Source organism: Sesamum indicum, linkage group LG7 (assembly GCF_026168435.1).
Source record: "Sesamum indicum cultivar Baizhima isolate 11 linkage group LG7, ASM2616843v1, whole genome shotgun sequence".
In the NCBI taxonomy this organism is placed as follows: Eukaryota; Viridiplantae; Streptophyta; class Magnoliopsida; order Lamiales; family Pedaliaceae; genus Sesamum; species Sesamum indicum.
In genome coordinates this window covers 2,447,042-2,469,806 of record NC_142663.1, presented here as the reverse complement: position 1 = coordinate 2,469,806, position 22,765 = coordinate 2,447,042, and the positions used below count along the sequence as shown (strand labels likewise).

The following is a 22,765-nucleotide window of genomic DNA, read 5'->3' as shown; positions in this document are numbered from 1 at the left end:
GCAAAACCAAGACTTTGATGAGTCCAAATAGTCTGAGATTGCATATCAGCCATAGAAAGTCGTACTAGTCCCTGACATTGCAATGGACAGTCAGTCATACGATCTACGTGATCCCACTGGTTTACAAATTGTGGTCGATCGTTCAATCGCACACCAGCAGGTTGTAGGTACTTTACGGATTGAAGCTGGTAAAACTGATAATGAAGATGAAGAGGATGATGAAGACAACTTGGAGGACTAAAAGATTGACGATGATAGATACGAAGCTACATAATGTATATTTTTTTAGTGAAGATATTTTCTATTGCAATGTTGTAAAATAAAAAATATATATATATATATATATTTTTAATTTTTTTAAAAACTTGTTATTTGGAACGGTCAATTTACTAAAAATCCGTTACAAAGGCCATTACAAAATAAGGCGATCAACTTTTGTCAACAGGCGGGAAATAAAATTTTGTAACGGCCAAATTTCAAAAAGCCATTACAAACTAAAATTTTTTGAAATCAAAATAAAAAAAACAGGTACGAATTTTAATTTTGATTGGTTGTAACAAAGTCCGTTACAGATGCCATTACAATGATAAATTATACCAACTGTGACAAAAAGTAGTTACAGAAAATGAGTCATCTCATAAATTCAAATCGAAATATACGCTATCTTTACATTCGAGTACCTGATTCATACCAAATTTAAATATATACTAGTATATAATATTAAATCATATTAGACGGTATGATTTTAAATCGCATGGCTTTCCAGGGACGATATGTTGAAATCTGTATAACTAATAAGGCTACAACTTGGCCGAATGGATATTTTGCTCAGTGTGATAAAATCTGACGGTTTGATCGTAATGACCCGATTAACATATACAGTTCAACACTTTGGGATGACAATTAAATCAATGTAATACTAACATTTATAAATATACAAATTTATTGTATATTGCAAATATGTATCAATATCAAATAATTTTTTTTTATTTTTAAACGTATTTCAATTATATTATTCCAATACAATTATACGTTTCCACAACATTAAATCGTCGAAAATGGTATCTTTTTTTAATAATTTTTAATAAAATTAGTTAATTATATGTAACAATTTTTGTAACAGAATTTACCAAAACAACGTTGTATCATTATATTATACTAATTTTTGTAACGGCTTTTTAAACGGATATCTTACACTATATAGTTTGTAATGGCTTTTGTAGCAATTTTTTGAATTTTGTAATACTCTTTGATCAAAGTTATATATATACAATACTTGCAGATTATTTTACCCTTCCTCTTCTTCCCTTTCTTGCTCCTTTCTTCCTCTTCTTCCCTTTCTTGCTCCTTTCCCACCGCCGCCTGCCCCACCCCACCCTGCCCCACCGCGTCTCTCTCTCTCTTCTCGCTCCCCTTTCTCTCTCTCTCTCTCTTGCTCCCTTTCGTCGCCCCCACCACCAGACACAACCATCTCCGGCCGCCCCTGCCAAGTAAGTTTTTTATTATTTTAAAGTTTATGTATCTTTTTAAATGTATGAATTTTTTCTTGAACAGTTTCTATTATTTTTTTATTTTCTATAATTATAAACAAAATTCTGAAAATTTTCGGAAAATTTCTGGAATTTTTTTAAAATTACAGAATCTTGAAAAAATTTCAAAAGTTTTGGAAAATTTCTGAAATTTTTTAATTTTCCGTAATTTTTAAAAAAAATTTGGAAAGTTTCTGAACTTTTTTTTTAATTTTTATAATTTAAAAAAAAATCAGATATTTTCAATAATTTCTGATTTTTTTATTTCTGTAACTTTAAAAGAATTCAGAAATTTTTCTTAATTTCTGATTTTTTTTATTTTCTGTAATTTTAACAAAATTCATAATTTCTGATTTTTTTTTCTGTATATTTCTAATATTTTCTATAACTTTATGCATTTTTCTATAATTTTCTATAATCTTCTGAACTTTATATGTAATTTTATTAAATATATATATTTTTTAATATAAATTAGAGGATCTTAATCTAATTTAGAAAAATAGAAATTTTAATAAAATTATTAGAAAATTAAGAACTATAGTGTAATTTTTAGAAAATTATGCACCTAAATGAAATTTTAAGGAAATTGGAGGATCTATATTTAATTTTAGGAAAATAGAAAATATATAAAAATTTTAAAAATTTAAGGACTATAATGCAATTTTTAGAAAAATTATTCACCTAAATGAAATTTTTTAGGAAATTAGAGGACTTTAATTTATTTTAAGAAAATAAAAATTTTATGAAATTATTAGAAAATTGAGGACGTCAATGCAATTTTTAGGAAAATTATGCACCTAAATTAAATTTTTAGGAAATTAGAGGACCTTAATGTAATTTTAGGTGCAATTTGGGCATTATCCGCATCCTTAGGCCAACATATTGCAGATTCCACAGGAGCATCTGCTTTTTTGGTTCCATAAATTGAAGGTAATAATAATATTATTTAATTTTAAGTAATGTTTATATTTTTAAAGTTAAATATTATATAATCTTTTTTGATCAATTTTTCAGATGTCATAATGGTGGGACTGTAACGATGAGTCGATGTTCAAGCTCGTCAAGTCGCAAGAGGGAAAGCTCCTACGGAAGTGGTTCGCTGATGCACGGAGTCGGTTGGCCCGACCACTATGGCTGGACGAGGAAATCTAGCGCCAGCTCCTCGAATTCTGGTCGAGCCTAGAATTTCAGGCACAGTCGGCCAAGAATAAGCTCAATTGGGCCGCCAACACCGAAGCAGCTGCAACCGTCTACCGTGGGGAGTCGTCATCTGTTAGGGCACACATGCGGAAGATAGTAAGTATTTCAAATAATATTTGTAACTTGATTTAACTTTTGTTATTTTTAATCATTTTTATATTGATTTTTGAACAAGAGACACAATTCGGACGCCCATCAATCAGATGGAGGTGTTCGAGAAGGTATACAAAAAGAAGGAGAATGGCTAGTGGAGCGGCCCGAGGCGGAGGAGGTCGCGGTAAGTAATTAAAAAAAGTAACGTAATTTGTTCTTTTAATTTTATATTATTTTTTTAGTCTAATTATTTAATATGTTTGCAGGAGATGGTTTTGAGGATGATGGAGGATCGTCAAGGACAGCATAACAGCAATGAAAAGCATCCATTGTCCTCTTAAGGCTCCATGGCCCGGTTGAGCAGCAAGTCTGGTAGTCAGCAGCAGGTGGCCGGAAGAGGGGCCGAGTATTCAATCTAGGCTCTAAGACCCATCACTTGATCGTTGGACCATCCCAGACGACCCAATTGACTACTCCCTCGCCCTCGCCACCACACCCGCAACGCCCTGACATAGATTATCGGGTGTCGGCACTCGAGTGCTACATCAAAAGCGCTGATTCAAACTGGCCCGAGTAATCTAGCACCCGAGACTCCAGGTGATGCCTCGGTACCCGATGATGACGAACAAGCGGCTGTTGGGGATAATAATTTAGTTTAGAATTCTTTTTGGTCGTTTGTAAAAATACAATTTTATAGTAATATTTTAATTTTTTTAATTAAATTGTTTTTTTGTATAATGTGTGTTTTATATAAATTTATTTACTTAGTTTTACCAAAATTAAATTTAAAATATATTAAAAAAATTTAAATAAAATAAATATTAAAATATATTAAAAAATAACAAATTCTGTAACTGCATTTTTAATGACTTTTGTAATACACCAATAAAATGTTAAATCATCAGACCGTTACGAATAATGTGCCAAAAATAGTTACAAATCAAATACCGGGCCGTTCCAAAAATCGTTACAAAATGAGTGAAAAAAACAGTTACAAATGTAGTGCCAAAAATAGATAAACACATAATACAAAACAACTATAAAGAGCATTACAAAAACCGTTCCAAATATCTGGAAAATCATACCAAAATGTGTTACAAAGGCCGTTAGGAGAACATTTATATCAAATCCAATCTAGCAGTTACAAAAGCCTTTCCAACTTAATCTTTTTTTCATGTTACTAGTTTTGTAAAAACTACAGTAGACCGTTACAACAGCCATTACAATTTGTAGTGGCTTTTTGACAAGATGTTACAAATACTTTGTAACGCCTCGTTTAGCCGCGGTAGGCCTAGCCGTTATAAAAGCTGTTACAAAAGAAAAAATTATTATAAAATTAAAAAAAACCGTTCCAATAAAATTTTTTTTTTATAGTGTTCCAACAAACGTCATTACACCATGAAGAAAAGATCAAATTCTAACATTAAAGTAAAACATAAAATAAATATATCTTATATTTAAGTTCTTAATAAAAATATATGGCTTCAGAAATATACATAATTAATTCATTTTTAAAAAGTAAACAACTATTAATCTTCAATTAATTAATGTACGTAATGAAAAAAATTTAATAATTCAAATTAGTAAAATTATTATGATCATATCTAGATTTTTTATGAATTGCATAAATATATATATATACCAAGAATAATTTGAATATAACAACCATAATTGAAACCATGTAAGGAAATATGAAGATCTAAATATACAATAAATTATATAAAGATTATGCAAATAGAATTTGTAACAAGGATATTTTATGAAGTAGAAATTAAAGACAATTATGAGTAGAAGAAAACTTACTTGAATATCAGAATTTGAATACAAATAATTTACAGAACAATTGGATGTACAGAGATATTAATTATTCAAGACATCCGATTTATGTAATATGAAAGAAGAACTAAATGAAGAAGAACTAGAAGAAGAACAAGGAAAGAACTTGGAAGAAGCAAATGCTAGTGAGTGTGTGTGAGAAAAGCTCTCAAAGAAAAGTTGTGATTTTTTCTCCTACAATTGCTTCTATTTATAGAAATGAAGAAATGATTGATCTTCTCCTCCATCATGCACTAGAATTATTTTGTTGATTGTGGTTGTCTTTCAAGCTTCCATAATACAGCTAGTGGGCTGCAAGTTGAAATAAATTTTTGAATTTTTATTTTTGAATTTTTTTTTGCATCATTGTTACATCATTCTCAATTTTGCATGGAATTGTTACATCAATGGAATTTGTTACATCAAACTAAATTGGACTAAAAATACCAAAACAATTATGGAATTGAACTAAAAATACCAAAACAGTCATCTTCATTTTCGTCTCCAAGACGAATTGGCGATAGAGAGTTTTCTTTGTCACTTTGTATTTCTTCAAGAATTTTTTGCATTTCCTCTGTGGTTGTTGCTTTGGCAATTCTTGCAAACAAATTATTTTTCCTCAGTAGAAATTGTTCTTGTTGCGAATTAATCTCTTTGCCAAGAATTGTTCATGTCTTGCACACTGTGGGATTTTGTTTGAACTATTCCAAAATAGTTGTTTGTTCAAAAGTTTCCGTGTTCATTTTGTTCCACCATTTTATGGAACATTTCTTTTCTAGGGAAAATATGACTGTGTCTTCATCCATTTAGATGGGTTTGAATTGAGGTTCGATATTCAGAATCCAGGCCAAATTAAATTAAATGTAAAATTTGAGTAAATTGGGAAGGTGTTGTCCTGGAAACATACTGATCTTGAGATTTTTCGTAAAGAATTTGAATGCTTCTTGGACTGATTTCGGAAGAATTTGTGGTTTTGGACCGAAATAATACCACCATCTGACAAACCAATTTGGAATTTTTTCTATAGAAATCTTGGTACCGAAAAAGAAATAGAAAGACATGATATTTTTCTCATTTTGTTTAAGGAAATGTTGAAAGGTTTTGATGTAACCCCAATAGGAAATTAATGGATATTTTTTATTTGAAATATTTTTGAGCTCATAGGGAGTTTTTCCAAGTCGGACAAAGAGAGAATGAAATTTATGAAAGTTTTTCTGTAGCCAATTTGTGAGGAGTTGGTTGGGGCTCCTTTGGAGGGCATATTTTGAATAAAAATAAATCTGGTTGAGACAAGAATGTCTTCATAGAATTGTTGGGTTTTGAGAGGATTTTCATATATCCTGTTATGATTTTCATCAAGGACCATGGTGGCCATTAGAACAGGATTATCTTGAGTTTGTTCGTTAATCCATTCATCCTCAATTATACAATCGAGGTGAAAATCTACTTTCTCAAAATATGGGGAGATTGGTGAATTGGATTGGGAATTGGTAGGTCTAGCAGTAGAAGTCCCTGCTATATCCTTGTAAGTTTGAGTGAGTTTGGAAGGGGCAAGAGGAATTGGTTTCCCCAATCGGGTAAATCTGTTGGTAATTTGAATGACAGTTTGTGGTAATGATGGTGTTTTTGAGGTTGTTTGGGTGAGACTTTGTGTTTTTGGTTGGAGAGATGGGGGCAAAATCCGTAATGGTTTTGCATTTTGAGGACTTTGTGGTTTCATGATTTGAAGATTTTGGGATTTTAATTGGGTCTTCTCTGGTGTTAGAGAAGAGTATTCTAATTTCAGAATTTGAGCTATTGGTTTTGCTAAAGGGCTTACCTTTAAGTTTGATTCTTCACTTGATTTTGACATCCCTGCAAAAATTCTCTTGTGAATAGTCAGGAATTTGATTGTGAGCTCCTTTAATATATTCAATATCAAAATCAAATACAAATAATAAAGCTTTCGATCTGCCAAAAATTTGTTTTGAAACTAAATTTTTAACATCTTTTGTAAGTACATCTTTTGCAGCTTGACAATCAATTTTTAAAAGAAATTTCTGATTTAATAAATCATCTTGGAATTTAGAAATGCATAAGACAATAGATAATATTTTCTTTTTTATTGTAGGATAATTTTTCTGAGCTATAGTTTTCCAAATTCCAAAATAATATCTTACTATTGTTTCTTTATTATTAATAATTTGACTAAGAATACCTCCATATCCTAGTTCAGATGCATCTGTTTGTACAATTTTTGGTGCAGTTGGATGACATATACTTAGACAAAAAATTTCTTTAATTTTTATTTTTAATTTTTTCACTAAATCTGTATCAATTTGAGTCCAAGGAGGTGGTGGAGTTTCTAATCTTTCATATAATGGTTTACATATTTGTCTAAGACTTGAGTAGAAATCTGAAACATAATTTAGGCTTCCTAAGAATCTTTGTAATTGAGTTTTATATAAAATTTGGTCTGAAAAATTTTCTCCAAAAGTTAGAGATCTTTGACTGATGTCCTAAAAATCTAATATTAGTTTGGAAGAGTTTTATTTTGGGAGCTGAAACAACTAAGCCATTATCTTTAATTAGTTTAAGAAATATTTGTAGATGTTTCCGGTGTTTTTCCATATTTTCACTGAGAACTAAAACATCATCAATATAAATAATAGTGAAAGAAGTATATGGAGTGAAAATGTCATTCATAATTTTTTGAATTCTGAAGGATTATTTTTTAACCCAAATGCATAACATTCCACTCAAATTGGCCAAAAGGGAGAGTAGAAGTTGTTTTATATCTATCTTTTTCATCAATTTGAATTTGCCATAATCTTGATTTCATATAAAATTTAGAAAATATTTTTGCATTATAAAGTCTTTTAAGAAGATCTGTCTTATTAGGTACGGGATACCTAATCCATCTTAATGCTTTATTTAAAGATTTGTAATTTATAACTAACCTGGGTGTCCCTCTTTCTAATTCTGCAATTTTCTGGACATAAAAAGCTGGACAAGACCAAGGAGACTTTGAAGGGCGAATTAATTTTTTTATTAAGAAGATCTTGAATTTCTTTCTTGCAATATTCTAGTAATTCTTGGTTCATTTGAATTGGCCTAGCTTTAGTGGGAATTTGTCTTTCGTCAAAATCTATTTCATAAGGGAGAGTAACAACATGCTTTTTTCTTTCCCAAAATGCATTTGGTAATTCTAAACAGACTTGGTTTTGAATTTGATTTTGAAATTCAAGAATTTTCTTTTGAGTGAAAGGTGCAGAAATTTGTTATTCTATTTTTTTGTGAGAAATTTTGTCTTTTAAAAAGAGAATTTGTTTTTCTTTATTACTAATTTCTTGAAATATAAAAGTATCTTGGACTTCTTTAATATCTCTTTGGGTTACAGGAAATTAAAATTGAAATAAGATATCTTTTCCCATTACTTTGGTCCTAATCCCTTCATAACTTACATTAATTGGATAAAGCATTTGAAGAAAAGGATTTCCTAAAATTATTGGAGTATTAAGATCTTTAACTAGCACAAAACTAGCTTTCAAACAAATTCCATTATTACAAACATGGGCTTTTGAAAGTTTGAAGTTAATTTTAAGACTAGCTGAATTAGTAGCTGAGATTTTCTTTAGTTTTTTCAAAATATTTAGTGGGGATGAATCCTTCTTAAATACAATTCATGTCTGCTCCAGAATCAATTAAAGTGATGGCAGTTAATTTAAAATCTTCAATAACTAAATTAATTTTTACATACCATTTTTGTTAAGCAATTCTAAAGATAGTATTAACAAAAGATTCTTCTTCTTTAGAGACTTTAGATGGAGATATTTTATTGGAATTTTCTTTGAAAATTTGATTTTGAAGTTTTATGATTTAAATTTCTTGTTGCAATTGATCATGGTTTTCTTTTAAAGTTTTAACTGCCTTTTTTAATTGTCTAACTTCATGTTTTAGGTCAGATATTGAGACTTTACAATTAGAAGAATCAAACATATTCATGATTTTTGAGAAATCTGTTTTAGGAGGGGGTTTTGATTTATGAGGATTTTCATTTGAATTAATTCTTGAAGCTTATGAAGGTAAATTTCTTTATCTTCAGGATTTTGGATTTTGTCAATAAGAATTAAGATTAACGAAAATTGGTTAGTTAAGGTAGCCAAAGACATAACTCTGCTGAGCAACTAGTACATTCATTATTATCTTCTAAATTAGAGTTTTGGGATTCTTCTTCTGACGAGGAATATCCTTCATCTGTTCGAATTTGATCTAATTGTTCTTCTAGACTACGATTTTCGATTTCAAATATTTTTAAATCTTCTTCATCTAGGATTCTTAATAATTGATTTGTTAACTCTTCTCCTAGACTTAATTTATAAATTTTCTTTCGCATGCTATAGCTAGTGGCATAATGACTTGGTTTTTGGCATTTATGATGTATAATGGAATTAGGGGCACTAGAATATTTTTTCTATAAAAAAAATTTTCTTTGAAAATTAGGTTTAGAACAGGGTTTAGTAGGGGATTTAAAAGGAGTTTTCTTTGATGATCTATGCCTATGATTGTTATAGTGTTTTGACTTTGATGATGATGATGGTGACCTTATTTTTTGAAATCCAAATTGTTCACACTAACTTCCTAACTCTTTCTAGTAGCAAGATTTTGTTTCTTTAATTGGACTTTTAAGGTAAAATCATTGCATAATTGTAAACCTACTAGATTAACATGATTTATAATTTCTCCATAAGAAAGGGATGCAATATTTTTGTATTTTTCTTTTATTTTTTTACAGACTTTTTCTGCAAACGATTTTTGTAATCCTAAATAAACTTTTATTTCCAGAAATAACTATCTGCATCATTTCTTTCATAAATTTTGGATAAAAGACATCTTTATACCATCTAAAATCATGGAGTTTTCTACACTTTAAATTTTGTAAAAATTCTGTATTTCTTTCTTGATATATTTGAGGATTTCCAATAAAATGAATAATAATTGTATATATTAGAGAGGATATTGCATTAGAAATGGCTCTTCCTTCATCATTATTAATAATATTTCCTTTTGAATCTCTTTTGTCACTTGAAAGAATTTGAGTTTTGGCTTCATCAGTTATAGTATTATCCAACCAACCTTTTAATTGACCATTGAATCCTAATATAAGATTTTTGACAGCATCTTCATCTGTTAATCCTGCTTTTTCTTTGTAAATATTTGATACTATAACCATTTGTTTACATAGGCTAAGAATTTGATATTCAGACAATGTATCTAAATTCCATTCATATATTGAATTTTCATTAAAAGACCTAAAAGTTTGGACTTGTTCTATTTTTAGGTCGGGGGAGTTGGTTTATAATAACTTTTATAAGGTAATAAATGTTGAACTGGTTAATAGAATTAGGAATTTTTTCATTATCAGAATCTTCATGGTTTTGTTCAATTGATTTATGACTTTGTCTTTACCTAGATCTCTTAGTCTCTCTTTGATTATTAAAAGAATGGATTTTTTTGGATTTAATTTTGGTGTATAATCAGAAATTTGGAAAGGAAGGTTATTAGCAGTAATATGAAGAGTTTGATCTTTAGAAGTTATTAAGGAAGAGGATGAGGGTTCTTTTTTTTCTAATGTTTCTTCAATCTTGTTTTCTATTTGATCTAATTATTTTCTACAGAATGGAGAATTAAATTTGAAAAATTACTTTGTTTAATTTGAACAATATTTACCTCATTGGTGGATGGTTCACTTACTGGAAGGCACTTGATGACTTGGCCTTTTATGGAGATACCTGATTCCTCTAATGGTGGATGTTCGCTCGAGATTATTGACCCATCAAGCTTTGTCCATTTTTTGAGGGTTTTTTGGATGGCTGCTAATTTATCTTCTCCACATGTTTGGAATAAGTAAGAGAAAAATGGAATATTTTGTTTAGTGTAGGACATATACTAATACCATTCAGATATGATATTTGCTCTTTGGGGTTCAAAAAAATTACTCATGAACCATTTTCTATTAGAAATATTTTCTTCAAAAAGAAAGTCTTTTTTAAGAAATTCTTTATCAATTAAAAAGTATTTGGTAATTGTAAGAATTTGTGATGGTGCAGAATTGGGTGATCCTATTTCCTTATAATCTTGATATATTGATTGTGCAAGATTTTGATCTATTCTTATTCCTTGAAATTTTTTGGTAGTTGGTCTAATTGTTTCTAAAGTTGAGTGTCTAGAAGGGGTGATAGGATGAGAGTAGGAAGTTCTATTCGTTTTTTTAATGAATTTTGTCTACAAAAATTGACTCCTATGGATCCATCAGGATGTTGGGTAATTTGGTCGATTTCTGAATTTTCTATAGGCTGAATAGGGGGAATTGAACCAGGAGGTAGATTCCATGTTTCTGGTAAAGTGACATTTTTCCATTCTATAGTTTTTGGAGCTAAAAGATTAGATTTGCTCTATTTATTTTCCAAAATACTGTTTGACCTGGTGAATGTGGGATATGGCTTGAATATCTACGCTAGTATTAGTAATTTCGTAATATAGCCTATAGAATATTTCATAAATATGAGATCCTAACTTCATTTTATAATTGTAGTTTTTACATTTAAAGTGAGAATATCCAAAATATAAGGATCATTAAGAGAAATGGTAAAATTTGAAAAATAATTGAAATAAATTGGACCATTACAAAGGCTAGTTTCTACTAAACCAAGTAAGAGAATCAAAAAAATATAGGTGTCTACAATCTCTTAAAGCAAGAAACACACTAGTGTCTAATCCTTCTCTTGTTAAAGCTTTTATACCGATTTGAACATGACCAATATGCAGGAATTTATAACCATTCTTAATATGTTTAATAATAGAAGATTTTAAAAGCAGATGTAATATTTGTTGATCAGATACTAAAGGTAAAACTTGTTCTTCTGTCTTTATAGTGTATGCTGACTTAAAATCAATAAACGACTTCTTATAAATTTCTTTAGTATTAATTTTTGGCGGTTTTCAGTCAAATAGATCACTGTCTTCCCACAATGTTTCTCCTGTGGTAATTATATTTGAATTCTCTTGGTTGTCCCCTGATTAAGAAGCTCCAGAATTCATGCCTCTTATGAATTTATCCATAATATTAGATCTTCATACTTTGCTCTATCAGAAAAGACAATAATTTATCACGGCACAAATAAGTCAAGTAAGCCGACTCACAACGTGTCGAAGTCCGACTCACAAATTATGAATTTCTATATATGGATATATCCAAGAGTTGCATGGCTCTGATACTATTTAGTACCAGGATATCACAAATCAAGAATAATTTGAATATAACAACCATAATTGAAACCATGTAAGGAAATATGAAGATCTAAATATACAATAAATATAACAATAAATTATATAAAGATTATGCAAATAGAATTTGTAACAAGGATATTTTATGAAGCAGAAATTAAAGACAATTATGAGTAGAAGAAAACTTACTTTAACAAAGAATTTACAGAACAATTGGATGTACAGAGATATTAATTATCCAAGACATCCGATTTATGTAATATGAAAGAAGAACTGAATGAAGAAGAACTAGAAGAAGAGCAAGAGAAAGAACTTGGAAGAAGCAAATGCTAGTGAGTGTGTATGAGAAAAGCTCTCAAAGATAAGTTGTGATTTTTGGGAAAAGTATCATTTTGGTCTGCTAAGTATGCCTAATTTTAATTTTTGTCCGATAACTGTGTCCATATTTGTTTAGGTCCAGTAACTTACGAGATTGCTTACTTTTAGTCCTCTGACATATTTTTGGATAATTTTACCCCTATGCAACTCTTAAAAGGCAATTTTAGTCCATATGCACTCACTTCACAATTTTTTGTTAATGCTCGCCTAGAATGGTATCAGAGCCTAGGTTTATTGAAGAAAAATATGATTATATTACATTTTGATATTATTTATCCACTAATGGAGGAAACTCTTAGAGAGAAAAATAGAACCGAACGAAAGTTCGAGTTACTCTGAAAACAAAGAATAATTTCATATTTTGAAAATACAAAGAAGAAAATTTCTCATGGTTCTTGACAAGTGTTTTAACGATCTCAAGAGGATTGATCCAAGACTTCTCACGCCAGAAGAGGAGAAAGAATGGTTGAGAAATTTTGAAGTTCGACAAGTGCTACCAGGGAATGCAATGAGGCGTCTACACTCCACTGAAGTCCATGGTAGAATCCCAACCAAGAGAAGCAGAACGGGTAAATTCCTACATAATTTCAGTTCTAAAAATTATGACTGATTGGAGGGAACTCGAGCCGGATACATCAAAGATCTCTCAAGATCTGAGGGAGATCCAAAAGACGGTTCAAGACTATGGACATAGGTTACTCCATATACCTATGAAAATAGAATCTTTGAGCTAAAAGGTAGACGAGGTTCTTAAGATCCTTCCTTATTTACACAAGGGCATTACAGATCTAAGGGCAGAAATTACAGATCTGAATAGAAATCAAAGGGAGAACCCTAAGACATCTAGATCCAGACAGGAGCGAATCAGGTACGCCCTTGGAACATTACCTCTTCTACACCAAAAGGGAAAGGCCACAGAGATTCCGAAGCCAAAGACCAGAGAAGATCTGATTATCACATCTATCAGATCTATAGAAAAATGGAGGTAACTAGAGCAGATCTATCAGATCTACTAGAATTGTCGGAATCCTTTTCCCAACTCGGGATCGTGGATTTAGTCAATATCCAAACTAAGAGATCACTCCAGCACTACCACCGTTAGAGGGAAGTACAGGTTCTAATGATCCTCCACAGGATCAACCGATGAGAGAAAGTGCGAATTTCCATACTAATGCCAATCCAACGTTTGTGGGAATCAGGCTAAAGGAAAATTCAGGGAGAAATCCAAAGAGAGTGCCGGAGAATACACCTTGGGCAAGGACTATGCTCCAACCCTTACATCTATATGGAGCTATACTAAACCTGGATATTATCAATTTCCGAAATACCGAGAAATTGATAGACGAATGGATTGCAGCGATCAAGATAGCATAAACTACCCAAGAGCTCGACAAAAAAAACTTCATAAAGCTTGTGGAGTTGAGCTTGGAGGAATCTGTGAAGATTGGATGGGATAATACCCCAGAAGATACTAAAGCCAGAATCCTTGCCGGAGACTCAAAAGGCGTGGTAGCGACCGGCTAGGAAGGCTTATCAAGATACACTTCATCAGAGATGGATACTTCGAATAGAGCAGAAAAGGCTAGAGAATATGCACAATCCCTCTTCAGCCTTGAATTAAGAAGTATTTGTGCAGTAGATGAATATATCTATTGGTTCCCCAAGTATTTCTTCCACAGTGGAGTAGCAACAGAAGTAGCAGCTCCAATGTCTTTTCTTAAAGACAAACTGAAGGATGGTGTTATCAAGCAACCATCCAGAAAACATGAAAAGACTGAGAGGTAAAATCAAATGAACTCCTCTCTATTGTGATAACAATGATTTTTCGACTATTATAGGAGAATCAAGCGAGCCAAGGAAAAAGAGGAAGCAAAATAGTGACTCCTACCCTAGGAGTTTTAGAAGAGACTGTTCCCGATGGAGATCATGGTGGTCCAAGTCCAAAGCCAAAACATACAAATCTAGACAAAGAACAGGACCAACCAGGGCTTCATCGCAAGGATCTAGACGAACAGATACAAGATCCACCGGAAGAACCCCTATAAGAAGAACTTTTAGATAGGCCCATACCCGAACTAATGAAAGTTTCAAATACTGTAATTGCTGGACTTGCGGAGCAAAAGGACATATATCTCCGAAATGCCCGCAAAAACGTGGTGAATTGAGAAAATTTGAAGCCACGGATGATATCCTAGATGCAGTTTACTATAGCGATTTGGTACCCATCTACCAATTCGAAGATCTTCCTTCAGACGAAAGTGTCTATGAGGAGGAAATAGAGACTCATTTGGATGGATTTTCAAGCGAGTCAGAATAATTACAATGAGGGAGATAGGCTTTAAACTTCCGAAAGCTTATCAGAATTATTTTCTAGGATGACAGTGTCAAACAAAACCATGAAAAGAATCAGGCAACAAGATTCCAATCTCAACCCATTCGATGGATTTAGGAATGGAGGCATTAGAAAAGTCCTGAACCAGATAGGACTGAACCAAAGGAAGCATCACATAATCTACAAAGTAAGTTTAGGTGAGTTTGCTATAGCTATGGAACTTACTGGTAATGTGATGGAAATGCAATTAATTCCTAAAGAAGAAATTTTTGAAGAATTAAGTAAGCTTAGAGAAAAAGTAGTTGTTACTATGAAATGGATCCACATAGGAACTATTGAAGTAGTAATAAAAGCAACTTTTAAGGAAGGAATTGATTCAGAAATACATTTATCGATAATGGATAGAAGAATCAATAACTTAAGAGATGGTTGTCTTGGAACAATGATAGGTAATTTGTTTCTAGGAATAGTGATGTTTGACATTCATCCTAGGATTGCATACAACCTAGCAGACCAAGATTTTAGTAAAGTCTTAACCCTTCATCAAGATTTTAAGAGAAAAGATCTAATAAAAGAAGGTAACATACCATATTCTATAACTTATAGAATAGCTTATGCCCTTTCCAATACTCATCATTCAGATTTGTTCCTTAGGAAAGAGTATATTGAGATTTCTAAAATTTTCAAGGAATTCGCCAAGGTAATGACACCAGATCCTATTAGGATACCTAGAATAGGTGGTGTCGATATTATCATAAAACATCACCCAATTTTACATAGAACACTTAGCTCTAGAACTGAGTTTAGTGGACGGATGTCCTTTTCGAAAGATAGGATTATAGGCTACAGAGGTAAGGAGAAAGAGTTATTAAAAGCTTTAACTCCTCAAAAGATTAGGATAGATAACGTAAAACTTAGATGCCCTGAAGGATGGAAAGAAATACAAGTTATATTTGACATCACTAAGAAAGACAATTTTTTCACTTGTGATGACTTATATCATTTGCAACAACCTATTGTTGGAAAATATGAAGGCATGCTAGAAATAACAGGCCATGAAATTTTAGTTAGAGGTGTTGCAGGACGAGAAAACGGGAGTATGACTTTGGGGTTAAGTTTCCTTGAGGATCATAAACTATGGGGAAGAAAAGGTAACGAAATGAAATTTCAGTCTTGATGGTGTTACCATAAGGAATGAATGACGAGTCCCTTTTCTATATACATATATGTTGGTATGTTGTATGATCAAATAAGACAGAGTATTTTGCAGCTTATATTGATTCAGGATCAGGAATTTGCACGGCTAAACCTGGAGTTTTCCCTAAGGAAGCAAGGGAAACCTTACCTGTTATTGCAGGAAGGGATTCTTCGCAAAAAATCCTGATACTGAATAAGGGAATACAAGAAGCCAAAATCATGATTAGAGGAGCATTTGGATCACCCTAGTTTAGAGTAAAAACACCTCCTATATACTTTCATGATATAGGTGCCGATATCTTGCTAGGTAACAATTTTATTAAAATATTTGCAAAATATATGCAGGATAATCAGAGGAATCATTAATCTTTACTACTAACTGTGGTAGTGAGATACAAGTGTTGCGAAGAGAAAAGGCATTTAACAGGATAATGCCTATAAATTTTCGCAGCAAACGTGGTGATTTTGATGCCAGATTAACTCATCAAAAAATGCAGGATAAGAGAAAATTTGGTAAGGTCCTTTTGTCTTTCAGGCAGCAGGGATTCATAGACAGCGATAGCTTTTATAAGGAATCCAAGGAGGAAATTCTGAACCTTAAAGAAGCACTAGTGGAAATGAAATCGCTAGACATCCGCGAATAGAGCAGGCTTTCTCTTGAGAATGTCAAGAGACTTATCCAGAGGAACTTCAATGAAAATCCTCTGACTTGGTGGGATAAGAACAAGATCGAAACTACTCTGAAGGTCAAATATGAATGCAAATACGAGTATGTTCGATACAAACCTATCCAGATGAACATGGAGGATAAGAAGGATATGTAGATGATAATCAAAGACCATATCAGTTTTGGACTCATTGAACCTGAAGTCTCTATCTACAGTAGCCCTGGATTTCTGGTAAGAAACCATGGTGAGATTAAAAGAGGTAAACCCAGGTTGTTTATTAACTATCAATGTATAAACAAAATATTAGAATTTGACAGTTATTACATTCCTAGAAGAAAACACTTAATTGATTGCATCAAAGGAGCAAAAGTGTTTTCTAAATTCGATTGCAAATCTGGTTTTTATCAGATTAAGATGGAGAGTGAATCAAAGAAATTTACTGCATTCTCCACACTACAGGGACAATATATATGGCATGTTCTTCCAATAGGTCTAGTTAATGCACTCCAGATATTTCAAAGAAAAATGGATAATCTTTTTAAAGATTATTTTGAGTTACAGGACCATATTGTGGAGAAAATCCGTAATTTTTCAGACGTACTCAAGGGCAAGAAGCAATTGCAAAGCTTCTTGAGAGTTGTTAATTTTACAGGTATCTTCATTAAGGATCTTACAAGATACAGAAAGGATTTCCGACCACTCTTGAAAGAAACAGAGAGTTCAAAGTGGAAATGGGAAGAAATCCACACAAAAAGGGTTCGTGAGTTGAAACAGGTTTGCAGTAACATGCCGAAGCTTGCTATACCACAGGACGAGGATGAATTGGTAGTCTATGCAGACGCCAATGATTACAGATGGGCAGCAGTGCTCATGAAGAAGACAACTACAGGGAAGAACCTTGTAGATATACAGGAGGGTTGTTCTCAGAACAACAAGCCAAAGTTTGGCATATCAACAAGAAAGAATTCTTTGCGGTCTGGAAAGCTTTAAAAAAATGGCCTTTATTTTTACTTGCTAAAGAATTTACTTTAAAAGTTGATAATACTAATTTTAAAGCTTTCTTAAAGAATAAATTAGAATCAAAGATAGAGAAAGCTCGTATTATCAGATGGCAAGCTGAATGCCAATATTATTGCTATAATATTATCGTTATAAAATCTTATGAAACGTTCTGGCAGATTTTCTAACGGGAGATGGAGGCATCTGAAGCAAACTCCATTATGTACAGACTCAGGCACCTCCGAGAAAACCTCGAGGAGCTTGACAGAAAGTTTGTACAGCTAGCGGTTAATGCCCAAGTTGCCGGACAAATTCAAAGAGCCGATCTAGACACTGTCCAGGTCTCAATAAGGAGTTCCTTATTAGCATCCACCTCGCTATGGAACGACCTACGAGAACCAATTCGCAAGGCGTCACCTTCGGGGATGACTCATAAGTTGAAGGAGCATGACCCAAAATATGCGCTTAGAGTACAGGGCTCTAGACCTGTAGCGTCGGATTCAAGTACCGATTACATAAGACCATCACCAGACTCTGGTGAAACGACGACAATTGACTCTCAAGAAGTGTAAACTCCTGTTGATTCAAGTCAACCCAGCACCTCCAGGGTTAAGGAGGGAGAGATTAGCCTTAGGCCGATGACAGGCACCTCTAAAGTTAATACTAACGAGTTAATATCTTCTTCTGCTTGGTAGGAATACCAGCGTATGTGGGAAAAATTAATTTCCCACAAAGGAGTAAACCCAAGCAAGACCATCATTGAAACATCCGGACAATATAATAGGATCTGGATGTTAGAAGGGTCAAAACCAGAAGATGTTCGGAAATTGTATGATTTTGGAGCTTTTGCTTCAGTTCATACTATGTCACCAAGTTTTCCAAAAATTTCAAAACTTTCGGAGTGGATTAGTGGGGCAGTTTTTGGTTCATGACAAAATAACCCCCACCTAAAGAGAGGCGATGTTCTGGAGATAAAGTTCGTATCAATTGCTCCAGAAACGACCGGAAAGGAGTCTCATCCAGCATTTCATTTCATGAAATTGTAGAGGCCAGACATGGTGGCTTTCAACAAAATCAAAGCCGCCTCAGGCGAAGCTTCCCTGGTATCGGCTATTACTGAAGATAGTATCTCTACCAGAAGAGCTTGGGGTTTATTGGTCTATCTCACGGAGATGGACAAAGTCAAGTATCCATCCAAAATCTTCTCAAACAAAGTGAATGGATCGTTCCTGTTAAATTCCATGACAGGAAAAAGCACTGAGTTTGCAGAAAGCTTATTCGAGAAAAAGAGGATGCTAATCTGGAAAAATAAGCTGCCAGCGACGGAGGTCACAAAGATGAAAACGTGCAATATGTTGCATATTGGGCAATGGCATAAGCATTTGTGCCCTTGTTGTGAAAACCAGATAAACCCCTATTCGGGACAAAAGTTCAGGTCACACAAAATAAACACGAACCTGACCAGGACAAGGGAAAAAGAAGAATTTTTACAAAAAAGAAATAAAAATTAAAAAATACAAGGGATAAATTGCTATATTTTTTTTCATAAAGGAGTAATGTGCTCATTTTCAATATCAAATGGAGTAAATTGCTATTCACCCAATATATATATATCACTTTAACCCATTGCTCTTCGATCGTACTATCGAACAATTCAAGTACTTATTGTTGTGGAATAAGACTTATTTAATAACAAATGCAGTTGTCAATGTGATCAACAGAAACTTCCAGAATGTACATCTAGAAATAGAATTGATCATTCAATATAATACATCCATCCTTCAAGCTAAAGAAGGCATTGAGAAAATAAAGATTCTGCTCATGTACACAGAATTCAAAGACATCATGATGGAGATTGATCAGAGTCAACAAATCGGTAAGTTTTATCAACTTTTTCCCCTTAATTGCTAAATTCAAACGTCTTAATTGCAAGAATTTAGCCTTTCAAGAATACGAGAAAACATTCATTGTTACATGAGTTACAAATAAAAATGCATGTCCTTCATTGCTAATATTTGAACCAACCTATTGCGTATTTTATTCAATTTAAGTGGTTCTTCCATATTTACAAATTGAGCTTTTTTTATTTTAATCTCTAGGACTAAACATTTTTTTCTTTTACTTTGATCTTTAGTCGAATTCAGTAACCTAGACGAGCGACCTCCTCACAGATAGCTAACTCCTCCAATATCAAGTGTTGGGTTCTTGAGTATAAGACGAGAACAGTGAGCTCGTCGGGCACGTTCCCAACAACGACCGTCCGACGCTCAAGTTAGGTAGATCTAGGTAAAAGTATGCGATCAAAGGCGTAGATCGAAAAGGCTCAGTATTAATTACCTCGAAATGTAGCGTCTTGGGGTATTTATAGAGCTTAGGTGGATACTGTTGAATGGGCCACGTGGCCTTATCCAGTTAGCTTATGTCCATGATCGAACGGCTCTCGTTGCCTGGGTGTTTAAGCGGGTATACGGACTCGGGTCAAGGTTGCTCCGACCCGTCCGACAGAAGAGACGAGGATCCAAGGGTGAAAGGACTGGAATGCCCTTCATTAAAGGTATTATAGGCATTTCTCCCATATTTTCTTGTATACCCATTATTACTCCCTCACTTTATTCAAAGTGCAATGTATTGCTCTGTGAAGAAGTAGAATAGTCGCGTCCGTTGATCATGCTGGGGACGCGTCCACGTGTCAACATCCTGCTGCTCTGTCAGAGGCGCGCTTCCTTGAGCAGACCGCCTATAAATAGACCCCCTATTCAAATGAGAAGGCTTACCCCACTCTCAATCTTCTGCGATCTGTACCAAGAATAGGATTTCGATTTCGATCTGCAGCTTTTTGAGCCATCTTGCTTTAAGGTACGATGTCTTCTAGCTTTAGCTCCAATTCTAACGCTGGCTCTGAATCTGATTCGAGGTCGTCCGTGACCTCACCAAATTCAACTGAAGCTCCTGCACCTACTCCCATTCCCAAATCTCTTAAAGGAAATAAGAAGTCTGTAGCTTCTAAGAAACCACGAAAAACCAAGAAAACCCTAGATGAGCATGCTGGTCCTTCTACTCTCGAGAAATTCCAAGATAGGATGGCCAAAAATCCTTGGAAGCCGTGGTTAGTATAGTCAAAACACCTGTTCATAAGATTAGGGATTGTTACTACATACCTCATGAGTACAAAATCATTATTCCTAGGTCTTTCGATCGCATGCATCGACCTTCGTCAGCTTTTTGTGCATTTTTCATTATGCACTTCGACGCTGGTCTGAGACTTCCACTATCCTCCTCTTTGGCTGCTAATTTCCATAAACTAGGGCTTTGCCCTATGCAATTGTCCCTCAATTCTATTAGCCATATCATTCTTTTCATAATAATCATGAAATTTTTTCATCTGGAACCCAGTTTTGACAATTTTTTGTCTTTGTACTCCTTCACTACTTCCAAACGATTAGGGCATAGGGGTTTCTTTTATCTATTCGTTAAGACAGACTGTAGATATTTAGAAACTTTGAAGTCTAACGTTGGACCCTGGCGTGATAAATATATTTTTATTCGACCTCCCCCTGGTACTGTGTGGCCCTTTCGATTAGAGTGGAATAAATACAAATCTGTACCCAAAAATTAGTGGAGGGGGTTGGAAGGCGACCAAATAAATAGCCTTACGGCTTATCAGCACGACTCGAAGAAGCTTTTAACTGAGAAGGTACTGCGGCTCGCTCGTCTATCTCCAGCACCCGTCCACATCAAGGAGACTTTAGGTAATTTCTCTAATCTGATGCTGATATGTTTTGTTTCTGTGCTTGGGTCGCTCACTCAATTTTCTAGTTTTGCAGACGAGTTAGTCATGAATTCACGTCTCGCCCTGCTACTAAAAGCCATACAAAATAGAACTGGAGGGCAGTCGGTCACTCCTCATGCTGATACGTCTGTGACCGCGACCATGTCTCCCTCCCCCACTCGTGCACTGATTCCCGCAGGACCCTCGGACGCTGATAAAAGTCCAATGCCCAGCTATCCCATTCAGATCGACAGCAAGGAGAGTCCCCTTCCTAATGAATATAACTCCGAAGACCTGGATCTTCATCTTGATGACGATTAGAGTGAACGTCAAAATGCCGATCGTGGTAAGGATCTGGGCGATCAAGATGGTGAGGGGACGAATTCGAAGAAGAGAAAGGGACATCATAAGCAAAAGGGCAAAGGTCCTGCCGAACCCTCTGGATCTTCTAAGTCCTCGAAATCTTCCCAACCCAGTGTTAGTCGGTAGGTGAAGCCACAGAGCAGGATGGCTAAAGAAGCTGCAAATAGGGCCGACAAGCAAGACGAGCGCGAGCGCTACTTGCGATTAGAGCGGGTCTCCTCTTGTTGGGAAGAGACTAGAGAAGAGTTGAAAGGAGAACGTCATCTCTCATCCGAGCTGAAGGGGGATCGCCTCGTTCCTAAATGGAACATATCTCCTAGCAGTTCGGTCCTCTTCGCTGAGCCTAGGTAGGACTCTTATGACCTGTTCAGCTCCTGCATCCTTCCTCGCGACCAAGCCTCCTTGCTAATGAATGCTCCAACTGGAATAGAGGAACATGGAGCTCATACCTTTATTCAGGTAAGTCATATTTAAGTATTCTTGATTAAGCATCCTGATGCCTGCATTTTAATACATCTGTTTTCTGTTCGCTTCTACAGATGGCTACCTTCTTCCGAGGTCTATCCATGAAATGTGCCAACTATCACAGGAAGCAAATACTCACTGAAAGCAATGTGAAGGATCTCTTGGCTCGGCTGGAGGAGAAAGAGAAGATGGATAGGACTCACGCTGCTGAAATATAAACCTTGATCGAGGAAGTGCAGAAGCTGAAAGGCCAACTTGCAGCAGCAACTGAGGAGGCATCTAAGGCCAAAGAAGTCGCATTTTCTGTAGAGAGGAAGGAGGGATTTGAGGCAGGTAGGGAAGTCGGGCTGGTAGAGGGCCACAAGGAGGGCTTTAGATCCGGCCATGAGCAAGGAATTGAAGAAGGCAAGGCCGGTCGAATCACCCTTGAGGAACATTATCAAGCCCTCTCTAGCTCACGTGTCTCCATAGCTCGCGACTTTTTGAACTCTGGCTCTTTCAAGACCGCCGTTGAGATCAAATCTGTGGATTTTTTCAACAAGGGCTACAAAACTTGCGAGGCACAGCTTGAAACCCTGGGTGGCTTTGCTGAATCCTTCGATCGCAGTCAGATGGATATTACTCTAGATGGGAAACTGCAGCCATACCCCGAAGAACCAGCTCCCGAAGATGACGAGTTCTCCGTTCTACT

At 34.4% G+C, this 22,765-nt stretch overlaps 1 long non-coding RNA gene across 2 annotated transcripts; it reads left to right on the top strand.

The window, feature by feature from the left end:
• The first annotated feature begins 1,311 nt into the window (after positions 1–1,311).
• LOC110012338 (uncharacterized) lies at positions 1,312–3,560 on the top strand. 2 transcript variants are annotated; one of them, XR_016066467.1, is made up of 4 exons: positions 1,312–1,490; positions 2,544–2,825; positions 2,905–3,006; positions 3,089–3,560. It is a non-coding gene; the product is annotated as an uncharacterized LOC110012338 (long non-coding RNA). The 2 variants fall into 2 exon arrangements; XR_002287475.2 differs by lacking the exon at positions 1,312–1,490 and adding an exon at positions 2,026–2,459.
• The last annotated feature ends 19,205 nt before the right edge of the window (positions 3,561–22,765 follow it).